This window comes from Bombus terrestris, chromosome 7 (genome assembly GCF_910591885.1).
Source record: "Bombus terrestris chromosome 7, iyBomTerr1.2, whole genome shotgun sequence".
Classification (NCBI taxonomy): domain Eukaryota; kingdom Metazoa; phylum Arthropoda; class Insecta; order Hymenoptera; family Apidae; genus Bombus; species Bombus terrestris.
Window position 1 is genome coordinate 21,558,106 of NC_063275.1, and position 27,969 is coordinate 21,586,074.

General features: G+C 36.8%; 1 long non-coding RNA gene across 2 annotated transcripts; it reads left to right on the plus strand.

Moving 5' to 3' along the window:
* The first annotated feature begins 983 nt into the window (after positions 1-983).
* Positions 984-27,969, plus strand: LOC125385384. 2 transcript variants are annotated; one of them, XR_007224566.1, is made up of 4 exons: positions 984-1,186; positions 6,280-6,437; positions 10,936-12,823; positions 27,666-27,969. It is a non-coding gene; the product is annotated as an uncharacterized LOC125385384 (long non-coding RNA). The 2 variants fall into 2 exon arrangements; XR_007224567.1 differs by having other exon boundaries at positions 10,939-12,823; positions 27,666-27,968.

The following is a 27,969-nucleotide window of genomic DNA, read 5'->3' on the forward strand; positions in this document are numbered from 1 at the left end:
GATCGACTGACGGAATCGCGCACAGCGCTGCTTTCGGACGAGCCCCGGCCTCTTCCTTTGTATTCGTGCTGAGGCAAATGAAAAAGTTTATGTGGACAATTGACAACAATATTAAATAATATTAACATGATGTTTCAGCCTGTTAAATATTCAATCGACATAATTCTGTTGCAGCGTTCGTGCGAGGCTCGGTTTCTCCATGGATATGTGTCTAGAATATAAAATTTGGTGGAATTATTCGATATCGAAATCAATGTTACAATTGAAAAAATTAAAAACTAGTTATGTATCGAATATAAAAATGAAGAAGTCTTTGAAACATAGAATTGATCGGCTCGATTATTAGGTATCGGAATTTGTATTTTAATGGGTGTTGCAATGAGTCTTGAAACTACCATTGAAAATCCATATTGGAATTAGATTTTAAGTTAACATTAATAAAAGATAGTTTGCGTTATTATTGAAATTAGGAGGGGAATAAGAAGTAGTCAGATTTACCTAGAAATTAACTAAATTATTATTTCTATCTATTATGTGTATTCGTAACATCCTTTTGCCCATAAGTATATCGTATATAAGTCGTAATTTTATATGCCCATAAGTATATAAGTCGTAATTTTATTGTTATCATCATCATTATTCTTTCAATACCTTTAAATTTCTTCTATTTCGTGTACTTATACTTCAATCGAATTAAAATGATTTTCCTATAATTTTCGATGTGATCTACAATCACGAGTCAACGATCAGTGACGAAAATTGTCTACTGATGTCACTGTATAGTCGTCGGCAAAATGTAATGCAGCCCGGGCACACGGTGTCCCTTCCGCGTAAAAATGCCAGACCGAATCAAGGCACGAAAGTGCAGGCGCACTGGAAGTTCGCAATTTAGTCATTACTGTTCCCGAAGCCTTCAGTGTGATGTATAGCTTCCCTTCTACCTATGCAGGTTCTAACTGAGCCCCTCCTATCGCCTTATCAGCTCCCATATCGGCTTAATAAAGAGGACGTCGTTTAATATCGCAACTAAACTGTAGCCCTACGATTTCTTCGATTTTGCACGCTCGAACGAAGTGCCTTCAGCTACCAATAAGTGGCAGTTAGATAGCGATCTGCATTGGCAAACGGACAGAAAACCAGCAACATTGTTGTAGACTATGAATTATGGCGAGGATCCACCGGAAAGGTAGGCTAAGTTACACTGTTCTATGTTATGCTAACTTAAAAACTATTTGCTTCGGTACATAGAGTCGACGACAAGAATTAATGGACAAATAATGGAAATACGTATGAATACAATTTAATCGTATTAGTATTGGAACTTAAGTTTTATCTATTATATATATTCTTATAGTACATAGATCATTTAATACATAATTAAAATTGATATTTACATTTTTGTGTAATCATGCTATATACATGAAATTAACATAAATATCGATATATTTACCTATTTTCATTACCTATCCGTTTATTTCTATCTCTGACTGTAAAAAGTAAAATTTAATACAATTTAGCTTATCCAAACCTAAAACAAATCGTAGTTTAAGTTTTGCTTTTGGAAATGACGTTATAGATATGCACGCATTGAAGCGAATATCTTTAAATTTAGCATAGCATAGTCTACCTTATTTTGCCAGTAGATCCCTGGCTTAAGGTACACGCTCTTTGACGAGCAGACTCGAGGAACTTGCTATTGTGTAATTGTACGTTGGTTCACCCTTGCATTACGGGGTAATCGTGGCTGCATACTTGAGCAACAGATGCCACAGACGACATCATGATTTATGGGGCTATATCAACGATCGCGTATCATGATTTTCGTATTTTGCACAGTACAGAAGATTTCATGTCTCTTAAATGAACAATATTGGCCGGTTTGTAATGGAACTTGTCGCTAGGTAGACGATTAAGAGAAACATTGTCCGTTTCATCCAATTGCACTTGGCAATTAATGGCCAAGAGTAAATTAACGACTGTAAATCATGACTGATAAGTATCTACGTTTTATGGGCAAGGCATGACAACGGCGATTCAATGAAATTCTCTGCAATAAATGTGTCAACGATACTTCCGACTGTGTTATTTACTGTGTTATCGATGCTTTTAGTCATGGTATAATCAGTTGTGAAATATTCTATATTCATTAGGTGCTTCGTTTCCCCTGGAATGAGAATTATACGATTACATCGAGATCCGTAGATATTTCTAAAATGTTAGTTACAAAGCATAATATTTTGTCATTAATATAAATATTATGAAAGTTATATCAAGATGTAAAAGAGCATCTACATTTTTATTACCACAGAAAGTTAAAGCACAGAACTTTTTCGCATATAAGATCCATTAAAAAGATCCATTTCCGTCATGATCATAGGGAACAACATATAATAATAGAAGTATAGAATAATAATAGAAGTAATAGAGGTAATAGAAATGCTATAGTATCAATTACATGCTACACTATAAAAACCACTCGCGATTGTTATCTAACGTTTCAGAAATCGAATGATTAAAATCTTGTTGAAATCGACCAATTTGATAGATTCCGTGTATCTCCCGTTCGAATCAGTAAAAGTACAAACATATTGACGCTTCGATGTAAATCCACACTTCCTCCAAAATATAAAATATAATCATATCGTCAAGATTTAAAAATACATTTAAAAATACCAAATACATGCATTCTACTCCCTAGCATCAATCACACCGAAGCTGCATAGTAGTTGTGTGCATAATTCTACGTTGAAACTGTACAGGTTGTGTCTACTGAAGCTTTTCGTCGTTTTTCAACGTGTCTCGCGCTGTTGTAGAATCACATTGTGCACATCGTGCAACAGCAACATCTACGATTCATTGCGAAGATGAAATATAACAAATGCGATCATCATCTACACCACAACAGCACCCTTCCAGCTATCTCGATGTTGTTCAAATACAATGTTCCTTGTTCTTGTAACACAACACCGCATTAACTCGACACTTGAGTAACAGATGTTACGAATACTGGCTGCCAAGCTCCATAAAAGCGCCGGTAGCATTCGCGATTAGGAGCAACTAAGTATACACTTTGAATCGTATATTCAATATTCCATTCGTATACCTTTCAACGTTGCTCTTAGCTACATATTACCAAAGTCGTCTTAGCGCCTCCTTAGCCAAATTTACGGGCGTTCCATCAGATTAAGATGAATGAAATGTTGCGTAGCTACATATTGCATAGTATAATAAGCACCAGCTGCTATTTATGGTCCTTTTCGGAAACGGATTAATTGATAACTGATTATTAACGACAGATAGAAAAGGATTCTAAACTCTGAACATTGAACGTCAAACAATTAGGTTATTATTCTTGATTAGGTAATTTTGATCAAATTTTAGATAGGAAAAAATAATTTAAATTCAGAAAATACATCTGCTGATTATTATTCGATAATATTTATAGGATGATCGAGAATTTGCGCGCGATTAGGTTTTTCATATAGAGGAGCTATTCTTTTAATTTATAACTCATTTTAATATACAACACGTATCTTCAACAGAGATGTTGGAAACTTTTAGTAAATTGCATTGGTTGGAAAGATTCTTTTATGAAATGAGATTAGTCATACCGTTTTATTGTTTATTATGACGTAGGAATAAAAAATGATTTTATTGTATACAAAAGTTATTATATTAAAGTATTTATCGTGACGTTAAAAAGATTAGGATATCCTTAACTATTAAAAGGATCTATTGAGAATACACAGAAACAGAACAGTAGTCGGAAACGCGAAAGGGGTGGTTTTCGGAGCTTGCTAACTATCGAAACGCCAGGCTTCCATGGGCGTAGATTGTCCTGATCGATTATCCAATCCACAATGTCTCTTCATGGGGAGACAAACACGCCTCCTTAATTAATTAACTCCTTTGCCTTGCAACATCGAGTAACACTCGCAAACGTAGATCAGGATCTAAATGTAGAAACGAATCGAATTCGCTATAAAATTTAATCTCGGTTTGCAACTTAAAAATCACTAAATCCGATTTAATATTTTTACATTTTTCGTATATTGCAACATTTAAGTAACAAAAACAATTATGACAACACAAGTATCGGAAAAAATTAATAGCTCTTCATTTGGATTTCCAAACTTTTCCACGTAATAATTTCTCTGTTTGTGGATAAATATATCGATTTAACATAGATCTATTTCTATATAGGTAGATCGTAAATTTTAAGAATACAAAAATGTACGGAATGCGCGTATAATGCAAAAGTACATGAAATATTCAAAGCAGAATGCCCATTATAATATTCAAAAAGTGAAATAAATTTCTGTATTTCGTTAGATCTGCTGCTTCAATGGCGTTTGTAAAAATACGAATTTTTCCGTCAACACTCGCAGTCTCCACGCATTTCCCTATTTGCTAATGCGTTGTTTCGTTTCCACTGAAACTAATCGTGTCATCGTCATTTATATCTTAACCGGATCAAAGTCGATCTATCCAAAATAATCTTGTCCTTATTAATCTTTAATCTCACTTTTATCATAGAAATTCCAGAATAAAAAATGGAACTTGTCAACAGACCAACCATAACGATAGGTCCATGGGATATCGCACGGATGAACTTGAGAATCGCTGCGATTGCGTCGGCGACCGAGTCACAATGCTGAGAAAAATAAAGGGGAGAAGGAGGAGAGAAGGTGGAAGAGGTTAGGAGGAAGAGAAAAAGTGTCGCGTACACCGCAATTCCCACGGGGCGAGGACCGATTTAAACTACACGCCTCGTGAATGTAACTGGTGAAACCACGGACACGAGCCTTCTTAATCCCTTCTCCCTTGTAATTTGGCCGTAAGGAAGGAAGACCTGGCCTGCCCTCGGAGCCGCGAGTCGTTGCGCGATCGCCTGGCCTCATTATAGTAAACACGCCATAGAAAATAGTTGTCCTGTTAGTCGGCTGTGAAATGATCGATGGCGAGCCGTGCCTCGGCAACGCGACGCTTCTCGCGTCTTTTTAATTACAAGCTGCATTGCCAGGGATATCACGTCTGGTCAATACTGGTTATTGTTCGGCTTAAAACATACGCAACTGTTCGCACACGTAGAGCTCTGAGGAGAAAATTAAATTACGTGTGGAATACAAAGTGAGTGTAGCTTATTGTAATCTGTATTAACGATGAAATGTGGTAGTTTTTCATAGACAAGGTAAAATTTAAGATGTTTGGAATTTTATAATTAAGAAGAAATTTACTATTAAATTTATTAAGGTCTTGCGAGGTTCACTATTTGGTATGGATAATAAAAATTAATACTTGTCATGTATATTTTGGAATCTTTACTTTGACCACAGTTATTGTTGTTGAAAGAGCTTGAAATATTATATGTATACGTATATGTGTTTCTGCATTATCATTATCATGCGCGTTTGATTACTTTTCCGAGTAGTTATAGAATATTAATTTTTGAGATACAGTACGTTTGAATTATAAAATTCCAAATATAAATGCATATTTCAAAATACATAAATAAAATAATAAATAAAAAATAACTGTGTAAATAAAAATACAGATTTTATCAGAAATTATCAAATACCAATAACATAATTAATTACAAAAAGTTTTACTAAAAATTGACCATATGCTTCTAGACATCTATATTAATACATTTAGGATAGGGATAAATGAACATTTTAATTGCAAGATAAAATTGCCACTTTTTAATCATTTGCATTACAAACAAAGTTATCTTATATTTTGAAGATTTTATTGCAAATCAATGCCAACATTACAGCTACCGGATTGGTCAGAACGAACAGTTCGCAATTTCCCACAGAAATTTCATAACACGATTCATTTCTTGACACGTGTATGATATTTTCTAAAATATACGTCTCGAATCTTACTTTCTTTCATTTTTCATTTCGACTCCTTTGGTCCGACTTTCACGTTATAGCTCTCGATAATCGCAAGTTCTTAAGAAACGTTATACCGACATATGAATTTAGCAAGTGTACAATAACTTATGAACAAACTTGTATACGTTACCAGTCATAATTACCAAGACATCTACGCCGTTGCATTTATTAGAAAATTGCAAAAAGTTTTACTCTATTTAGTATTTTAGATTAACAGGAACACATTTATAGTAAAATAAGTAGAGGATAAAAGCAGTGGAAGACGCTTAATTTGTATTAAATATCACCAGGTGATGCTTATGGCCGGTAGCGCTTGTATTAAACTTCTCGGTGTAATTCGCAAGTATCCCAAGCGTATCTCAGAAACATCCCATTCCAGAAGCTGTAACTCTCCAACGTAAGAAGAATCTGCGAGAAACGAGCAGAAGCCCGAACGTCACTCTTGGCCGGTGTGGTTGCTAATTAAGCAAGGCGGAGAGAAGATCGACTGAGAACCACTATACTCGCGCTAGAAGGCAACGAGCGAGTCTACGCCAGGTTGTTTACTACAAAGAAGGCAAGGCGTGTCGTTGAACCTGGCTGCGGAGAGTAGCAAGCGCGAGGCGGGCCAGGCATGCCTCTGCCTCTTCGTCTCGAGCTCCTCTCGCTCGCTTTCAGCGATACGTTCCTCGCTTCTTTTCCTTCTTGCCAACTCTGTTGTCCTTCTTCCTTTTCTTGCTTCTCTGCAGCCTCCAGAAAGCCCCGTTCCCATCTTTCATTGCCAAAGCTGCTGGTCAGATTCCCGCTTGTTAATATCGTCCGACCGATAAAGCGATCGCGATTACTCGCGCCCGATCGCGATATCGATGTCGATACGGATACCATTTTTGGGACTCGATTTCGTTTCGGCCAGCTGCATTACAGATCAGCACCGATCGTGCCCGCGATTTTATGGAGAGAATGATTGCTTCTTTTTCGTTCCATTCTTCTTTCTTCCGTTTTTTTTTCTTTCTTCCTTTTTTTTTTTTGTCTTTTTTGGTACACGTGTGCGAATGTGTAAAGGTTCGTACGAATGTATCGATTGGCGTGGTTCAGATGAAATATTTGGAGAAACTGCGGGTTCGGTGTTGTGGTCTGAGAAACCAGGTTATTGCATCGAGTAAAGGAAAAGTAAGAAAGTCGTATAATTGTTCGCTCCAAGCGATGATCGTATTTAATGCTCAGTTATATCTGGGTCTCGTTCGAAAAATCGTGATGGTTTATTTTAGAGGTAAAGTTCTGTAGATATATTTTTGTACATAATGGCTTGCAAAAGTATTTCAACGTTTATCATAGAAATGTTTTATAGGGTATAGCGTATGTACATTATAAAAAAAACATTTTGGAATTTTATTGGTACTGTCGTGATTACGTTGGAAACGTTCGTATTGCAAACTAATGAAATTTCAAAATGGTTGATATAATGCGCTTCGTATATGCATGAAAAGTTCTATACATTTTCAAATATTTCGACGAGTTACTGTATCTGTTTTTAAATTGCCGACTAACGAATTTACACCCATTGATATGAAATAATTTACTTTCTTCGTAATCTCACTTGAAACACTCATTTAAACGTCTCTTTCTCTTAATTTCAAAATGTGATATTTTGAAGCAAATGTCATAATTCACACTCCTCTGTAACGAAAAGAATCTCTAGCCTTCAGCTTTAAAGTATTTCGATTTCTCTAGCTTTAAATAAATATAAGCGTCGTTTAGAAGCGACATTGGTCAGCTGCATAAATCAAAAAGTACAGAAAAATCTTTAACAGACTCGCAACGAAAAACTCTCTTGCTTATTGCCATAAAACCAACAGAAAATGTAAATGTCACAAATAGATTTTCAATAAGCCAAAACTTTGGAAGCTGTGCTAGTGATAATCAATTTAAGAGACGTGGTCGAGCGAATGGTTCGAACTACGAAAGAACGAACGGATAGTCACGGAGGATGGTCAAAATTATGGGAACGATATCACGGTCGTTGCACGAAAACGGCCTGGAAACTTGCCAGTCGGTCCACCTTGCGTGTACATTGCACTTGTTGCGACGGAGACGTCGTGGAACGCCGCGATGTATCCTCCATTCTCTCGATTTACATTCAACTTCTCACAAGAGATGAAAATTCATTGAACGCGTGTTGTATTACATTTTTTTCTTACTTGTATTGAAAGGATGGTTTATATATAAAAATAAAATTAATGGAATTAAATACAGCGCCGTTAATGAGTATTGGAACGTATAAAAAAATTTAATAAATTCGAAATACTATTTAAGGGCTATTAATCATCGTCTGAAAGCTTAAACTGTAAAAAAAATTCAATATTCAACACCGTAATAAAAATATTACTTACGTTTTATAAGTAAAATACGTTTCTTTCGTTTCATAAGTAAAATAATAGATACACAACATTTTTTATTTTATATTATTTTATGGATTTATGTATGATCCATTTTGTGGTAATAAAATAAAATGGATCAAACGTAATTCAATAAAATAATGTAAAACAAAAAAATGTTGTGCATCTACTACTTCCTTATAAAACAAAAGGAACTTTTGGGACAACCTGATGTAATAAAGTTAGGTGTCTCCTTTATTTGTGTGCGTCGTATCTTTGGACCATTATTTGTATTATTAGGTCCTTATTTAGTATATCTGTATTAGATATTTAATTATGTTTTAGTTATTTAGTTGCACATTGTAAACGACTCTATAAATCAGACTTAGGCTCTAGGTTACTTAGTTCGTCTTAGATTTTTTAACGATGTTTAACCAGAGAACTCCATAGACACCAACATGTAATTGTTAATCCATTATTTTATTCTAAAATCTTGCAAATAGTTTTGCATATCTCTGTCATACAATCACAAAATTCTAAGTGGTCAATTATTTCTTTGGATCAATTATCATTATCATGTTCCGTACAAGACCAGCAGGTGTAACAATACTTATGAACGAAGCTATATATCACTGGTATGAGAATTTGCACCAGGGCATTTTGTTTTTCATTTCTGCAGAAATTATTAAATTGGACGCAATTTAAAATGATTTAATTAAACAAATTTTTATAACTATAATTGTCTCAATAAGGATAGATACACTAGCATTATTTCGTTTTAGATATAACTATTAACAATTCTCGTACAAAATTTATACGATCGTCTACCACTTAATTCTACTTTTGTGAAAACGTTTGGCTGTTCCGTACTGCTGTGTGCGATGAAATTTTAAAGATTCTAATTGACAGCCGAAAGTAGGCGCTTTACGTTATAACAGCAATTTCAACTTCCAGTTATTTAGGCTGAGCCTCGTCAGGCAATAAATAACAAAATCCCGGTAATCACTCTGTTAAATTCAATGTTGATTAAATTTAATGAGCTAACATCCTCAAAGCCTGCATGTAATTCGTGCAGATTTTGGTATCAATTACACGATACCGTATGTTTCATCAGGCATTACAGATTTCCCGAGATAGCCTCTGATTAAAAACTCTTATTTACATAAACACACTCGCAGACGCAAGAATGCGTGAGAAACACTCGTACTTGATCAATGTAGAAGAGAAGCTTCTATGGTATATTTTTTGCAATGTTCAGCTTGGAATCTTGCAACCAAAATATACAGTCGATCTTCTGCAATAGCCGCTTCGTCGCGTGTTCTCAGATGATTAAAAAATTCTTGTTACAAATTTAAAAGTGATTGAAATCGGTATTGACGCGAATCAATCGATACCCGGCGAAATTATAGTGGAGAAGATCGAGGATGATCAATCCTTTGCTAACTGACGATTCCACGCGATCAGCCCTTCGAAGAAAAATGTACTGGATCGTGCGTTCTTTTCGCTCCTGTTTTGGTGACTCGTTATTACACTACCTAACCTGTTACTTTTTATTAAAATAAGTCCGCGCAAAGTATATAGTTGACCATATACAATGTAGACACGAAAATTACACTCGATGGTGTCGTGGTAGTTTTGTCGGTTTCTTTGCGTGTGCGTGATAAGACATGGAAATCGAAGTTGAGATCGTAATTTAGATTATAAAAAGAGTGAGCAATTTCGAGATACACATGTTATTGCGTGTATATATGTGCTATGAGTGTTACATTTGGTTTGTGATGTATATGTGTCATGGCGATGTATTATAGTTTATTTCTCATATAATTCTTGTCTTAACGAAGACACAATGGAGACGTTTATTAAGTGGGAGTAGATGAATTATGGATTTGTTGAATTTTAGAATTCTATTTATCTCAATTCGCTTTGTAGGTTCCTACAAAACTATTGCTTAATTTTATTCGCCTCTCTATCGTGTAATAACTATTTCATATTTACTGCTTCACGATTTCAAACATTTAAGAATACATAAATTTTTTAACTTGTCCGGCTGCTATCTAACATTAGTCTATCGTCGTGATCTCAGACTAATCAAACTGATAAAATGTCAAAAAATGAAAAAATTCTCCGAAGAATAATTCTAAACTTCTCAGGCATATAAAAAAAGACCGTATCTCACTTTTACATCTGAGCAATTAAAATGGCAAATGATGCAAGGGGCTACAAAAAGAGCAAAACAATTTCTTTGGTAGCGAAGAATATAAATTCCATGAAATATTCCACGACAAAAATTATACGTACTATGTAGAAGAATTTACTTTAGCTTTCAAGGCTATCGCGAGATAAATCCTTTAACTGCTCTAATTTACAAACGTAATAAACGTAACAAAATCGAATGAAAATTATTCAACAGAGTTACGGTACTCAAGTAACAAACAATACCAAGTATAAATACCAAAATTGGCAAAACATCTTTCGTTCTCATCTGTAATCTTCGTCTCTGAGATCTACGCCATTTGAACTCCTTCTTTAGAGATTCCAACTATATACACATTCCAAAATCTTACCAAACGGTACCTTACCACCGATTCTCTACTTAATCTTCATTCAAATCAGTTTTTACCTTTTTCAATTCACGTAGTTTCATTAAGAAACCAATTAATCAAAAGCTTCTATCTATTCAGCAGGTATCGTCCAAGGACCAACGCCTTTTCCTCGAAACGATCGTCGAGGAGCATTCGCGAGCCCTAGAACGAGTGGTTCGCGTGTCGCTGACTGATTTCGTCGAAAAGAGCGTGCGTTCGAGCGAAGGCACACGCACGCCTCGGATAACGAGTAGAGAACCAACAGGCACATCCTCATGGACCGACGAATCCGTCGTTCGCGTTCGGCCCGCGTACGGGCCGTGTGGACCGGATTCCGGGCCGTGCTTTGACCGTTGCTGTAATAAAGGGCAATCATCGGCCATTACGGCCGGGCTGCTTGCTGACTGGACACGCGCGTGCATTTAAGTTCGCGCTCGCGCTCGTGTCCAGCTTGGAACGCGAGAATGTAATGTATGCCGTGTACGCACTGATTATTGCGCGACGAGCGTGTGTCTTGTAATTTCGAAGTTTTGTCAGAAAGAGAGAAAGAGAGATGCCCCGCCAGGATGAATTTGTCTGCCGACAGACAGGGCTTTTGCCATTTCTTGATGGCTTTAACGGAATACCGTGGTATGTGCTTTTAGCGGTTGATTCGAAGAAGATACGGTTCGATGGTGGATGAATTTACTGCTTTTTAGAAATTGAGGATTTAGATACTTTGGTTGAGTCTGGTAAGAGGAGGAATAAGAAAAGAATACGAGCTTAGGAATTGTAGAAATTTGCTGACTATTTTTGCTGTTGTTAGGTTTAGGTAGTTGATCGTAGTATATAGTATTATGTACTTTTGGTATTATTCCGTCGGGGTGTTTGAAAATAATTGGAATATCTTGAAAAATGTAGCGTAAAAATATATCATTGGTTAATAGCGGTAACTATCGGGCATCGGTCAATTGAAAATATATGGAAATTTTACTAACATCGAATTTTAGGTCTAACCAGAAACTTATTAATCGATTTATCTTCCACGTTGTAAAAAGAATGATTAAATTGTCAGCAATGAAAATTAACGCAAATCTGTAAGTATATTTCACTCGATCAAGTACATACATACACGTCCATTATTTTATTTGAATACTCGTGCAATTATCAAATAAACATGAAAAACCTAAACCCCATTCACCGCCAGAAACATTCTCCCCAAAATCAGTATGCCTCTCGAAAATCTGTTCTATTCAGATGAAACAACGAGTCTTTCGTTCATCCTCGATCAAACAAGCAGCAGCAATCGCTTTTATTCGCCGACCATCCCTACTGGTCGCATCATTTATGCATGGGGAATGGCGTGCACCCTGTAATTACCCCGAATAACGTAATACCAGACGAGTGTAAACATTCGCGTGCGTTCTATGTACTCGTAATTAGGGGAATAAAATGCACGAATCGCTAATTATACCGCTGTGTACACGCCTTTGCAACGAGAGAAAGAGAAATAGAGATATAGCGTGGATAGGGCAGCACAGTGCACGTACGTGCATGAGATCCTGTCGACGGTGCATCCGTTGATCCTGTCACCGTCTCTCGCAGAATCGTCGATTTCCGCGAGGCTGATACGCTTTTACCGCGCCGTGGTGTGCACTGCCGATATTAAATGTTTGCAGGCAATTTGAACGTAATCGGTACCCGCGATCCCGTTTTGCAGTTATTACGGCCGCTCGGAGCTGACGTGTATCGTATTCCAGCGAGGATATCGAGCGTTATTAAAACGCCTCGTCATCCAATCGGAGGCTTCCGTTCGAGTAACATAGACACAAGTTACGAACGATAGAACAGAGCTTGTCTCTTCATAGGTTTCAAGATGAGATTTCAGAATTTAACGAGGAAAGAATTAGAGTTCCTTTTGTTGACGCGTCTGTCGTCTTTCTTGATTCAAATATCCTGCATCATATGGTCGCTGGAAAATTGGCACGCTAGCAGATAACCCTTTAAAGTAAGTACAACGTTGCTTATCGAATGTAAAAAGTTTAAGAATTGAATTCAAATTGAATTACGAATGATATTGAAAAGAAAGAAAGAAAGAAATCTAACGGAGGAAAAATAGAAATTACCTCGACTAAAAGCTTAATATCTGCTTCAAAAATTCCTCGTCGTATAACTTTAAATCGCTTTGCCACTCCTACCCTTAACGATTATACAAACAAAGGTATTGAAACTTCTTCAATATACTGCAAGAATGAACTAATCGCAGTCATAAAGCGTAAGTCATTTAATCTTATCATCACTGAACACCTATTGTATTAGTGCGTATAGAGTTGCATCGATGTATCAAACAAATTACACTATATTCACTTTAATAGCATGAACCATAACAAGCGTTTAGAAACGGGTACATCTTTAATGGGAATCGACTAATTTTGATAATTACTCCGATAAACAGGGACATCATTCGCGTTACAAACGAACGTAGTGCATCCCTTTTATTTCCTTAACGGTGATCCATAGCTCGAAGCAGTGACCGATATGACTTTTTAATTATTCCCAGCGGTCAATGGATGAAAATATAATTATTATTCTGTCGCTGCATCTCCGTACAATCCTGCATGCCAGTGCAATCAACTGAAATACACGACACTTCATGGTAATTACTAACGTGGTTAATGTGCATTGCAAGTTGACTGGCCCGTTTATGCTCGTGTATCTATCATCGTTAAACGTTTCGTGTTCCACGGCAATGTTAATACGCGCCTCATGATATTTTTGCCTGACCATGTCAACCGCGAAAGGTGATGTTTTTGTAAAAGGAGACTCGTGTACGGTACAATGTAACGTTTAAGTGAATTGCGAATGCATATTTTTATGGACATTATGAAATGAAATGCACGCGATGCTGGGTTATTTTAATTAGAAGTGTGAGCGACGTTGGGCGAGTGACCTACCTTTCCACGTAATTACTGTTTCAGATATTAAACTCCATTTTAATAACGTGTGTTTTCAAAAGCAGCGCTAGTCATGATACTTACATATTATGTATTAAAAATTTTTTTATTTGCGAATTTAATTAACTTTGTGATACATTGTAAACTGCTGGTTCTTATCAAAGCGTAATTTAAATTCATACATGTTGCATATATTTATATGAAGATGTTATCGGCATAAAGCATTAAGTATTCCTCGAATATGATTCTTCTTAACCATATAAAGGTAGTGGGTATTTTTAGTATTTTAAAAAGCCAGTTAGTTATTCCTCGGCTAAATACTCCGTGTTACTTATTCCCCTGCTAATTTTTACAAAATAATATTCATCATTACAGCGAAATATTCCTCTTATGAAAACATATCGCGCCAGAGTATACAATTATAACACGTATTTATTAAATACGAAACCAGATAGATGGTAATTTCGATAGGCGAAACATACGACTAAATGAAACTTCTCAAACCTTCCTTTTTCTTTTTTTTTTTTTTACTTGCACTTTACGCGGTATGATTTTCAGCCCTCCATTTATTTCACTCAGTCGTACGACAGGAACAAAAACCCAAGGAACGAACAGTTACGAAGGAATTACTCTGACACGTAACAGACGCGCGACATCTTGTAAGCATCGGCTGTTACGCGTTCCGGTGCGCATTTTACGCGCGAGTATACGGCACGCGGAACATCAATAAACCGGCAGCGGTCGATTCAACAACACTCGGCTGGCGCGATCATATTTTCGCGGCGATGCGCCGTTTCTCCATAAATATACCCTTCTAAGTGCATGAACCGATGCAGCTAACGAGCTCCGGTGGAAAATGCGCGCGGCCATTGATCAACCGGAAGTCAAACAACCGTGGAAAGGGACATTTTCGTAAACAGACGCGCGGTATGAGACGCGCCCGGCCGAATGCCAATAATCGCGATCCCTCCCGTGGAAACGAGCGTCTCTAGCGTCTCTATTCGCGAACCGGCAATTTCCCGTCGGATGCTGGAATATTTTCGTAACGAAATTAACGGACCACCGCGCGAATGGTTCGGCCGTGCGGGCGATAAACGTCCGGCTGTACTTAACGCGATGAAATATCAGCAATGAGAGATCATTACGCGGGATCCTCGCGAAAGCGTAATCTCGCCGGTGCGTGATTTAACGATCGACAAGATTTACATCGGGTCGAGGCGAGCCGACGTGTTATTTATTGGGTGGCGGATGGGGGGACCGCGTAATTGTAATTTTGGACCCGTGGAAGATGGAACGGCTCGCGGACCGCGATTTTATACAATCAAGGTAGAGAAGATTGGTTAGAGCGAAAGAGTGGTGAATTTTAAGGTAAGAAGTTTCTTGTGTTTTCGACGGTGTCATGGTAATGGATCGAGAGAAAATTAAACATTTTCATATGAAAGCTGCGCAGAAAGAATACGTTAATATCCTGTAGTATTATATTCCACAATTTTCTTTGATCAGTTTCTTCGACACTATGCATGATCATGTATAATACATGATCCATAATTTAGTAAATAATAAAAAAAATTCAATAATCAGAAAGATTTGTGGTGTAAGCATAACACTTGCATGGAATTAAGAGAAAGAGTCGTACATAGCAAGATTCTCTAATATTCTCCTATAAAACTTAACAAATCTGCACAAATTAACGACGATCGACTAAAATTACCAATATACGTATACTTCAGTATTCTGCATCTAGATGATTATGAATTAACTACGTTGTTAATTAATCTCGTGTTATCAAAATGGTCGTCTTTACTGTAACGTTACTTCAAGTTTATTCCAACAGTTATATCTTTGGCTTCTACAGAACAATAAAAATTATTGACACTAGAATAAAAAAGTCAGATAAAAATATGCCTATCGTGCCTTTTTCGTGTAATCTTCGAATGTTTATGATGTTATTCACTGGATATCATAAAATGTCTAAAAATAGGCATCAGTGTCGATAGCAGTTTGTCTTCGTTCAATGAGGGGATTGGCATTATGGCATTATGTAAAAAAAAATAATTTTATGTCATCAAACAAACAAGTTCTACTGGCTTTTTATAGTCAGTCAGTAGATCTAGACCGATGTAATTTTTACACTCAGTACAATCAGACGCAACAAATTCTATTTATTTTCATTACTACGAAAAGAATATTATTTAAAATTATAAAGATTTACCAGAAACACATAGAAAATCTACAAACTACATAAAATGAAAATCTATAAAGGACACCTCAAAAAATTGCTTTTTCACTCGATATTTTTCGTTAGCATGGTTCGAAGTTCAAACATGGGGTATAACCTTTCGTTGAATAGCTCGAGCTTCCGTGAAGCTGCTTTCCTGGGAACCTCCGCGCAGCTCCCCTGGAACCGCGTATAAATACACATCGGCCAGGGTACATAAATATATCATGGGATCGTTCGCGGCGAGATAAACGCGCTTGGAAAAATTCGAGCGCGTGCAGCGTGCTGAAAATTTGTTATCCGAGGCGCGCGCGGTAACCGGTAATTTATGCGCGAAAAACGCGTCGGCCAATCGACGGCCGATTCTCGCGTCGAGTCAGCACCGGTTAACAATTCCGTTCTGCGATAAGCGGCGAACGCTTATGATACCTTTCTCGTTTAGCGCGAATATTTTGCAGCTCAGCCCGTGACGTACAATAGTGAAACATTTACAAACGAAACTTTTACAAATAGCCACAAAATAGCAATATATTTTCGTTTCATATTCAGTTTTCTGTATGCGCATACAATCCTGATTTGTTCTCATTTTATTTCAAGGAAAAGAGCGAACGTGTCTTTGGAATCTGTTTCGAAATCTATTGTGATTTTATATTCAAATTGTCTGTGTGTGTACGTACGAATGTGATTCTATACTTGGTTTCATTTTAAGAAAGGAAGTGAGTTTTTGGGGGGGATTTAAAGCCTGAGGTAAGCTCGTAAAGATCGTGTGGTAAACGTTATGCACTGAAGCGTATTCAACATCAATTTTTTGGAGAATTTATGAAAAAAAGAATAGTGTAGTAATCCGGCAATTCGTCAAGATTTACCGAGCCTGATCCGTGCTTACCGTATGTCTTGTTGTTGCGACTGCAGTATATTTTATGAGATGTTTTTATTAAATGTCGTTATTTTGAGTACACACGTGTATATAAATATCCGGAATGCCGAGAAACTAGTTTAGAATCGATGGGAGAGAATCTGCATATCAATTTCTATCTGTAATGTATAATCTACGCCGATCAAATAACAAGATTATTATACGAACTTTCATGCTTTTTCCTTATTGTACTTCCGGAACTCTTACCTGCAACAGAAAAAGATTTATATTAAAATATTTCTGATAATATTGAAGTATCATAATTTATTAAAAATAATCTATTTATATGGATGATTAAATAAATGCTACGGGGAAGAAATATCGTTTTATTTATTTATATTTCAAGAGACACAGATGAGAAGTATCTAAGTTAACGTTTCGAATTTACTTTGTTATCTCGTATTAATAGGCACAAAATTATTTATGATGAATTAGTATCTGTGTTTATAGATAAATAAAATACCTACAGTCGACAATGGAGGTTGAAAGAGAATAAATCTCATAATGTAAAATACCGCTGAATGAATTTTAAGGAAGATTTGAGACCAGAGTTAAGAAAGCGCTTTTAAAATAGCTACGTGAAATATAAATAAACGGACATAATCGTAAATTGATTCTTCGTTAGAAGTCTACGATAATGTTGAACGGCGGAAGCTACATAATAATTTACGTTAGTAATAAACAAGAATTCTTTCTCTATTTCATATCTTTTTAGTCATAACTGATTTAGTAACTGTTTCTTAGCGCACCTTATTTATTCAGTTATACTCATCCTCGACACTTAGTTACATACCATACACGTTTAGTTTAATATTATTACATAAGTGAAATTGCCTGTTAAACATCTTTCCTTGACATTATCTCACCTTTTCTCAACATCGACTCCTATCTTTAAAAGGTTCTCTCGCAACATTCCTGCTACCATAAATCCCCATGAAATAGAATCATTTATTAAATATCAGCAATGTTGTTCCACATACAGCAACATCCTCTTACAATGTTGCAAAACATCATATCATCGTGTTTACAATATCCGCAAATATTCATGCAGTACGCAACGACGAAACTATTTATTCAACACCCACGCTCGCCGCAATCCTCCAACCAGGTAAATCCACAGCAACATCTCCCGTTATACCGATCTTCATCGAATACGAATCATTGAAATCGATCGCTTTTCCGAAACTAAACTCATATATATTACTATATTAGCTCATGAAGTATTCGAGTGTTTAGAAAATCTTCTATGAATATATTAATGTATGTGTTGTACGAAAGATTTTGTAATCTCAGTAGCATTATAACGAAATACGATTATCGAACTTACTGTAATAAGAGGAGACATCCGAAGAATGAAAATAAAATTCATCGTCGTTACTTTACATTTCACGGTATCCGTTTTTTTCCTAACTTTCTTTTTGCTATATAAAGCTATCTCTTGCTAAATATTTTAAGGGGCGAAATTTTCTAACCACGCTAACTCGTAAAGTTTTATTAAAGATCCTATTTACTAGGGCTGATTCCTTGCTTCGGTGACTACGAATACAACTTGTAGAGTAAAAACGTTTCGGTAGCTGAGGACAGACATACCAGACCACGAAGGGTTAAATTTCACACGAGCGACCGGCACTCGCATTTACGCGAAGCGCCGATCGTTTTCTGCAAATGAATGCTCGTCGTGCCGGAACAATCGCTAAACATCTTCACCAAACATTATTCCACGTTCGCGATCGGGTCTCTCAAGCAACGACAGAATCTCTCGAAAGGATCGAAAGTCCAGCTCGTCTGAGACGCGTGTATCGGCAAAATCGGCGCGCGCATCGATAACGAGGATCGCATACTGATCTGTCATCGGCGGAGATTTATGGGAGTGACTACGGGGAAGTTGATTTTCCAGGAATAAGATCGCCTTTGCGCTTCCACACAACCTGAAGGTTCCCGTAGAACGCGGTTTCTCTCGTCTTTGTGCGAGAAACAACCGCGTCGGTTTCTGGCCTTGTCCTCGCCGAGCTTTTGTGTTCCTCAAACGCGATTAATTATTGATAACGCGTTATGAATCGTGGGAAACAGGATCCCCGCGGTTTCTGGACAGCACGTCGCCAGGAATAATTCATGTTTCGCGCGCATCTGCACCTCTCTCCTGCGAACAGTCGTCTCTCGGCTCGGTTTCTAGCCTTTTGCTTTCGTTTCTCCCCTTGATGCTTTCTTTCGCAGATTCTTCGAGGGCGAGCAACGGATAGATACAAATTGCAAAATGTTGCCGAGGACGGTCGTACCGACTTGTCGGAGTCGTGGAATGATCGTTGAGACGGCGACGGTTTTTCTTACCGGTTGTTGACGTTGCTTCTTGGAGAGAAACGTCACCCGTTTCCGCGTAATGTGATTTCGCTTCGCCGCCGTGGCAGTGGCTTTCGCGAGCTGTAAGGCGATTTTCTAGAAATTTTCTCGAGAACAACGTCGATTTTCATATTGTGGTGTTCTTTCAATTTTGTTCAACGAAACATGTGTTCCGATATCACCGTGGAATTGAAGTTGAATTTAGTTGTATTTGTAGTGTAATTGTACGTTATGACGATAATGGTAACAATAAGAGGAATATTTTTATATAAAAAAATTAGAAGTGTCTTGTATTTTTATAATAGAATATACGTGAATTTTGTAAAATTTTTCTAAGGAGGCACGATCGTCATGATTATATGGATAAAAAATTCGGTAATGTACAGAAGCTAAAACACATTTACTGCAAACGTATGTACGTGCGTTCAATACAGCTGAATAATCGTTTTAAATAATATAAAGATCATCTTATTAAATCTGTTGAGGCTTATTAATATTATACACCGGATAATTGATCGTTGAAATATTTTTGTATGCGATAATAAATATCTCGTAACTTCCATGTACAATTTCGCATTGGTTTCAAACTTTACCGATATATTGTCGATAGTCGCGTCTCGTTACAAATTTAGAACTATTTTGTATAAAATACGTGACATATTCATAAAATTTTTTATAGTAAATGTTCAAATAAATAAGTCATACCTAAATTCGATATCTAATTTTCACAGTACAAATCAATATATACGTATATATACATATCTTTACTTATAATTTTTCCGTTTGAAAATTTTCATACAATTTTCATTTCCTTTACAAAGTTCGAATGTGAAATTTTTGCTTTACCGCGTTTGTCAGTAAAATTTTAAACGCTGCACACAGTGGCATGAAGTGGACAAAAATCGAAATAATCGCCGTTTAATTTTGATTTTATTATTCGATATCATCATGATAATATATGACATATACAAAATACAATATCAATCGATAGAGAATTAATAATAAATTATTTTTGAGTGGCTCTTACGACAAATGGAAAAATTGTTCCCGATATCGGTGTTATTTACTTGAACGTTATCCTGTGTGGTTATACGAAGAAATAAATATTCAAGATAATTAAACTATGCCAGGAATAGTAAGAGCAAGGAATAGTACTAGCAAGGATTTGACAAACACACTTTTACCCACGTCGAATCCCCTGATATCGAGTTTCAAGAAAACTGCACATTATCATTGTCTCGAATCATTATTCAAATACCACACTGTGGATCATGAGAACGTAGCTTGCAAATATGCGAACCTAGTCCGCGAACGTGCGAACCTGATCTGCAAACGTGGCGAACATGGCCAGAGAATTTTGATTTTTGTCTCGAATCATCACTCAAATGGCGCACTGTGCATTGTCTCGAATCTAATCGAGGTGTATACGAAGGTACGACACTCGTCTCTAATGAAAATCCACTCGACGCTCTCCCGGAATGGAAACAACTGGTAAGGAATCATGAGTGAAAAGCAAATGAAATGTCGTCGGCTCACTTGAGTGAGAGTATCCGCGAGGGACGATTGAGTTAATGCGACGTTGTTTCGCGGAGTGATTCAATTAAGAGAACGTTAATTAATTAATGCGAAGCGACAGATAGGAGTTTACCCAAGTCGTAGAGACTCCTCGAGCGTCGTCAGCTGAAGAGGACAAAAACCGGAAAGGAGGAGCCCGTTTGCTTGGTTTAATGTAATAAAGAATTCAACGTGATTACCGTAAAGACGAACCAGACGGAAACCTTGTATAAGATATTATTTTAATATTCATTATTTTGAAATTGCACTTCGCGATTGCTCGAGGTATTAATTAGTAGTTACAAAGAAATTAGTGTATTAGTTGCATCTGAGAATTATCTGTAGAAATTACGTATGTTATTGGTGAAGCTTGAAATTGTTTTGTAAAAAGTAAGAGTTAAGAAAGAGATGGAAACACGTATCAGAATATAATCGACAAGAGTTGCCGAGAAACTATAGACAGCATTGTGATAAATTTGATATCTTAAATTAATAAAGTTCAAAATATGTCACAGATAAATTTTAGATTTTAATAATTAATAATGTTCAAAATATCTTACTGATACATACATTGTAAATACACTGAAAATATAGATTCACACTTATTCCCTAACATTAACTGCAGAAGAAGATTAAAAAAGAAAAATTATGAAATTCAGATTAAAATAATATATTATGCACGCTATCGCTCATAATTATTCATACGATTTCGATATTGCTTGAATAATTTGAATTTTAAACGCGTACAGTTTTAACCAGATTGTAACGATACAATCACACCACCGTTCATTATTCTAATCAAAAACCTTATGTGTCGATAATAAAGCAAGGTATCCTTATTTACCTTTAACGATAAAAATGAAGTGAGGTATAACAGATGTAGATAAATGATAAATGAGGAGGAATTTTATCCTACATATTGCCAATCGTAATATTTTTATAAATACAGGTATATATATGCTATTATACATATGGTACTAAAATTCTTCGAAAGCACACGATACAACTTGTATAGTTCGTAACAAAATACTACAACGTACTGCAGCAAATTAGCTGGCGATTCAAACAAAAGCTTAAAAGATATGGTTAATCCAACGATATACTTTCAAACTTGTAGCTACTTCAGTACATTTGAAACTTGTTTCTACATAAAGGGACGTTTCCCGTTGGAACATTCTTGTAGCTAGCCAAGAGGAAATCCCTTCGATTCCAGAAAACTAAAGATTTGAGTGCAACCAAGCAGCATCGCTTCCACCGCAATTACGCGAATTAATTTTAGCAGTTTTAATCCATGCTCACGAAGTTTCCGCTGCTTAATCCTCGGTTCTGCTGTGGTGCGAAGCATAGCTTTCGTAAAAGTTTTCCCAACTTTTTGTGTCTGCGAAAAAATAACGCGACCGGAAAGATTGCGGAGATGACTACTAAGGGAAAATGTTAATAAAGGACACCGGTTGGATATGTGATTGGTATAAAATAAATCGACTGGTCGTTATTTTTATTTGTAACGAGAGCGAATGATACCGAAGGATGTATATGTTTTACTCTACATTCGCTAAAAATTCTTACCCTACTATTGTAAAATAATATTTTTACCTCTCACATGAAAAATTAAAGTCATTGTTGTTTCTCGACACATGCCCCCGTTCAAAAGTCTTACAGCAATTCTTACATTAGATACAAAAATTGAAAAAGCTAAGCAAATATTATTTATCCGACAAAATTGCACTAGTGATTTTACTAAAACATATGTGCAATATGTAATTCTCAATTTACATCAAACGCCAAGGTTTCATTAACGACAGGGGACGTCCTAACACATTCGAGTGGTAGTATAGGTGCATAATACAGAAAATAATATACACCGAAGTTGCATTGCTTTAACTTTGAACTTTTCCAAACTTTCACGTATTAAAGCAACAATTACAGTATAGAGAAAATAAATTTATCAAAGAACCCGCAAGTACATCGATTAGACAAATAATACACACGGAACGCAATGATCCAGCACGGAACCTATCATTGGAGTAACAACGATTTCATTCCGCGTCGAGAATAAACTCTACCTTCTTTACGTATCAGCTTATCGTTCCCTGTAAAACTGTCTTTGAACGTAACCAGATCCTAAATGCCGGCCAGATACGATCTATACCGTTGTAACTCCTTAATGGTTCGCACGTATATTCGAAAGACGCATTCCAACCTCTCCTGACGCCGGTTTCGCCGCTTTTTTTCCCTTCTCGATGCACAGATTTATTCACAGCCGCGGCTAATCGCGCTATGAGATATGTATGACCTTTCCCCGCGCCGTGAGACGTATATTTACCTCGATGGGCCATTAAACGATGGTAATTACAGCATTTAGTAGACGGTAGTTCAGCAATCGTAACGAATCGCACTTCTCGCGATTTCAAAGATACCTAGGCATAGTACGAGCAGGAACCCCGAGGGACCTCACGATGGATCGTTATCAGTTAAAGGGATCCACGAAAAGGAATGAACGTCCACGAGGCTGTGCACCTCCTATCTCGATCATGAATCCAAGAAATTCAACGAGAAACCACTCTCCACTCCACTGGTCCCCGTTATACCGTTAAGGTTACCTTCGTTCGCTGTTATCTCGCCACCATTTAATCACATTCTAATTGCACGCTGTTACCGACATATTACGACCTCCTCGTTAATTTTGCCAGTTTTTATCTTTTTGCGTAGAAGAGCTAGGCCGGTCAACTTCGGCGATCGACGCACGATCCCAACCTTATTCGATTTTACGATCCTCTTCTGCCTCTCGTTATTAGTCTTCTCATATCATGATAAAGAATTCTGTTTTTCTTCTTTCCTCCCCCTCCTCTCTCTCTCTCTCTCTCTCTCTCTCTCGCGAGATTTCACAGCGTGCATTTACCTTTGGAATCTCCTGCATTTGTCTCGACCGATCGTCGTTAATGACAAGATACCTGGTGGAACTTGCACGTGGGAGAAGTTAATGAAGAAGTTTTCCCTCCATACGGAATGGTTGACAGTAAAAGTATCGTAAATCGACGTTTGCTTTGGGTAGAAATTCTTGGATTACGTTGAAACGAAGATTTATTGTCTCAGAGTTGCAGATATCTATTTTATTCTGGCTTTCAAGGTATTCTATCTTCAAAATACCGTAAAATATCGTGAAAACTCCTTAATTATCATTGAATAATATATAGCTAATATATTCAAGGTAATATCAATTCTGCAAACAATAAGTCAATAATATCATACATCGTCATTCATATAAATATGTTGTAATTTCAAGCGGTTTACATAATATATGAACAATCAAACGTAATTCTTCGATCCTGGACTCGATTGCTAAATGTGAGCCTCTCGAGATACGTATATAAAACGTCCACATGATAAATTAAGAGTTCTATTTGAGAAAGTCGGAGGAGAAGTAGTACAAGTGGGAAAATAAGTGTAGCTAAAATTAAACATCAAAGCATACTATAGTCAAACATCAAAGCATATTACTATGCGTAAATAAATATTCATAAAGGTTTGGAAATTTGCAGAAGATCCTCTGTACAATCAAACGTCTCACTTACCGTTTCCTGTATTTATCTCTTCTTTTGAAAAGAGATGCATCTGCACAACATTTCCATTCAACCCGCCATTTAAAAGTATATTACGGCGTACACATCTTCCAATAACAAAATAAAAAAGAAAGTAGAATAAAGTAACAAATAATTATACACATTATTTTCCACTCAGTACTTTCACGTTCGACGATGTTATCTAACATTTGAATAATTAAGAAAATGAAATGTTTCACGAAAAAGTAACCGGTGATTACCATTGGTGCCAGCAGCGGATTGCCCGTTGGAAAGAACAAGAAGGGAGAAAAGAGAAGCACGGAGGAAGAATAGGGAAGAAGAAAGGGCAGAACGACGCTAGGACACGAGAAGTAGAATGATGAATTGCAAGGCGCGGCAATGAATCAGAGGCCAGCGACAGGCGGTACACCTACCAACAATGCGGGGCCCCCGTTCTTCGGGGCCCACCAAGGTTGTCCGCAAACACCTTTCTCCGTGTACCCTCGAAGCTGTGTACCTCAACAATCACCGGCTATTTCCTGCTCTCGCGATTTCGTCTCATTATCACAGCCAAGTTACCGGCGCACGTCTCACGATTTCGACAATTTCGTTATCTAGAAATCGTAAGGAGATTGTTTTGTGGATGATTTTCGGTAACTCGTTGATTTTTAATTGTATCATTTGGTCGATTTTGAGACAGATTCGTTTGGAAGAAATTTCATTGACGAAGAGATTTTGTCCGAGTTTAGTTCTGTTTAGTTTAGTGTTTCATATCAAACATATATTGGATGCGAATTACTTATATAAATTGGAAAATAGAGAAGAACATTAGAAACATAATTTTTGTTACATTTATGTAAGAATGCACTGTTATTTGTATCACAAATGAATCTATGCAGGCAAGCTATCTGTTTGTTAAAAATTGAACGTTAATCATCTACTTAGATGATGAAGTTGGGGGATTTAAAAAAGTGCAGTTAATTAATTTAGGATTCAATCGATTTAAAGCCATTTAATTGAGAAAATTCCTGTCAATTAGATTAACAGACCTTTTTAACGTGATCTTTTTAAAATCAGTATACAAACTAACAATCGTTAAATGTTGAAAAATATTATCAAATGTAACAACGATCAAATGCTTTAAGCCAATAACAAAACATGTCGTCGTTTCGACACTGTGAAAGTTACACGAACATTCTTAGCCTCTAATAAAAGTATCAAGTACCCAGTGACTTATGACTAAGAGTGTACATACCGGAAGAAGCGACAACGCGAAGACTCTTAACACAGCGTCTTATAGTTGCGAGGAGCAAGTGGGTGGCGCCGATGTAAGTAATCTTCGAGTTCATCAGGGGACGGGCGCGACCGCGGGGGCAAGCAAGCGATTATGACTCGTGTGTGGCCGTTCGGTTCGTTTTTCTCCTATTTAATTAACATTAAACCAGGACTCCGTCGATCGGATTAACCGCGATACACGCACCGGCTACAAATCGAATCTAAATTGCGTCGCATCAATTTTCTGTGGTGGCGGTGCGCGTACGGAGACGAACACAAGGAGGCAAGAATATCTCCTGGAGTGCACGATTGGATTTATAAACGTTCGAACGCACTCGGTGCCAGCCACGATGGCGCGAGCAAATGATAACGGCCGAGAATTCGTTCGATGGTCTTTCTTCTTGGCGTTTAATAATTTTAAGCGGTGCTTAATAATCTTCCGTACGCGGTAATAAGACGGTCGTGAGGCTTTATGGATCAATTTCTGTATCGAACACGTATTATTAGTTCGGCTATGGAATTGTTTTATCATTTATACGCTGCGCAGAACATGCGTGAAAGATTGTTTATGGTGGCTGTTCGACATATAGATCGATCTTTGAGCATCCGGGCGCTGCGTCTACCGCCGTTACGATCGAAGAATGGCTACAACGGCGTTGCAACGTATTCGATCGCACCATCTACTTCCTTTCGTAAGGTAACATTAATTCGATTAGAATTAAAGAAAAATTCAGACGATAGTAATTGGAAGTAGTCGCTGCGTGGTTGTAAAGAAGCGATAGTGACTGATACAAGTGATTATCAATCGAAGGAAACTGTAACCGTTAGCGTATAGCAAAGTACATGATCACAGTAGTTGGTTGAAATAAGGTTGAATTAATTTAGAAGTAGGCTGAGTTATAATGAAAATACTGCAATAGAATTTTGTACATAATCCAGCAATTCTGGTTAAACAGGTTTTAAAAGATTTCAAGCGGAATAGAGCAAATAGGTTTGGACACTATAATTGATAACTTGGTAATTATTATGTGATAACTTGATATTTATTGCTATAATTATTCGTATCTTATTCGTATATGCAAATCGTTGATGCAATCGATATTTTTATTTACGTGTACTATATATATCTGTCGATAATTGCTCTTATTAACCGCTCTATATTTAACAGTATTGGAATACCGATCTTTTGAATCTGATAGCTGAGGAGCTAGTAAAGTGGCAGGATCGGAAATAAATCTAAATTCTTGGTGGATAATTTTCTATGCCCAGTTGCATTCAAGATCGAAACAACGGAGGTGCAAAGAAAAGCGATAGCAATCTGAAACGAGCAGATCAAATCGATAGCTTGAGAATTCCTTGTGCTCTCAAATTATCGCTGTTATCTTTCGCCATTAGAAATTTCATGGTGTATTTTCATGTAGAATCGAAATAACAATGTTACAAAGGAGAATAGCAGTGATGCAAGACAAACAGAGCGAATCGATCGCTTCAAACTTCCTCCTGTCTTCTTATCTTTGTTATTCTTCATCGTCGGAAATTGTATGGTCCATTTTCGTTTAGAATAGAAACAATAGCGTTGCAAAGAACTTCATAACTCCTCATATTTTTAGACTATCACTGTTATCATTCGTTATTAGAAATTTCCCAGTCTATTTTCATTTCGAATAGAAATAACAGCGTTGCGAAGAAGAACAGCAACGATCTAAAGCGAACAGACTACGTACATCGTTCGCTTTAGAATTTCTAGCGTCTTCCATGAAATTATGATGCTGCCCTATCTACCGTTGTTACAAATTTCATGATCTATTCTCGCGTAGAATCGAAACTAATAAAAACACCATACCATTTCTTTCAACGTATGTAAATTCGTCATTTATGAATGTAACTTGGAAAATGCAACTTAGACAGAGAATTGTTCGACTAGGCGCATTCTATGCTTTTTTGCACCAAGATTCCATTAAATTTTCCATAAATGCATATAAATTTACAGCACTTTGATGATCGAGCAGTAATTTCTCTGTGCTATTTTTGTCCAGGTTCGAAACAGCAGCGATGCAAAGAGCAACGATATCGATGAGAAATGAGCAGAGACTGCTGTGACACAGGCTAACAGCAAAAGTGTACGAAGCTTATATCACTACGAAATTAAAGAAGAAACCATGGGATTCCATTATGAAACTACTACTATAATTTTACTATGTATAGATATAATAATAATAAACTTAAACTCTGCATAACTTATAACGACGTTTCAATGAAGATAACGCCAACCTCATGCTATCAATCTTAACTGTTTCAATAATCTGCCAAATGTCTCCTCAAATAAATCGCGGAGAAGTA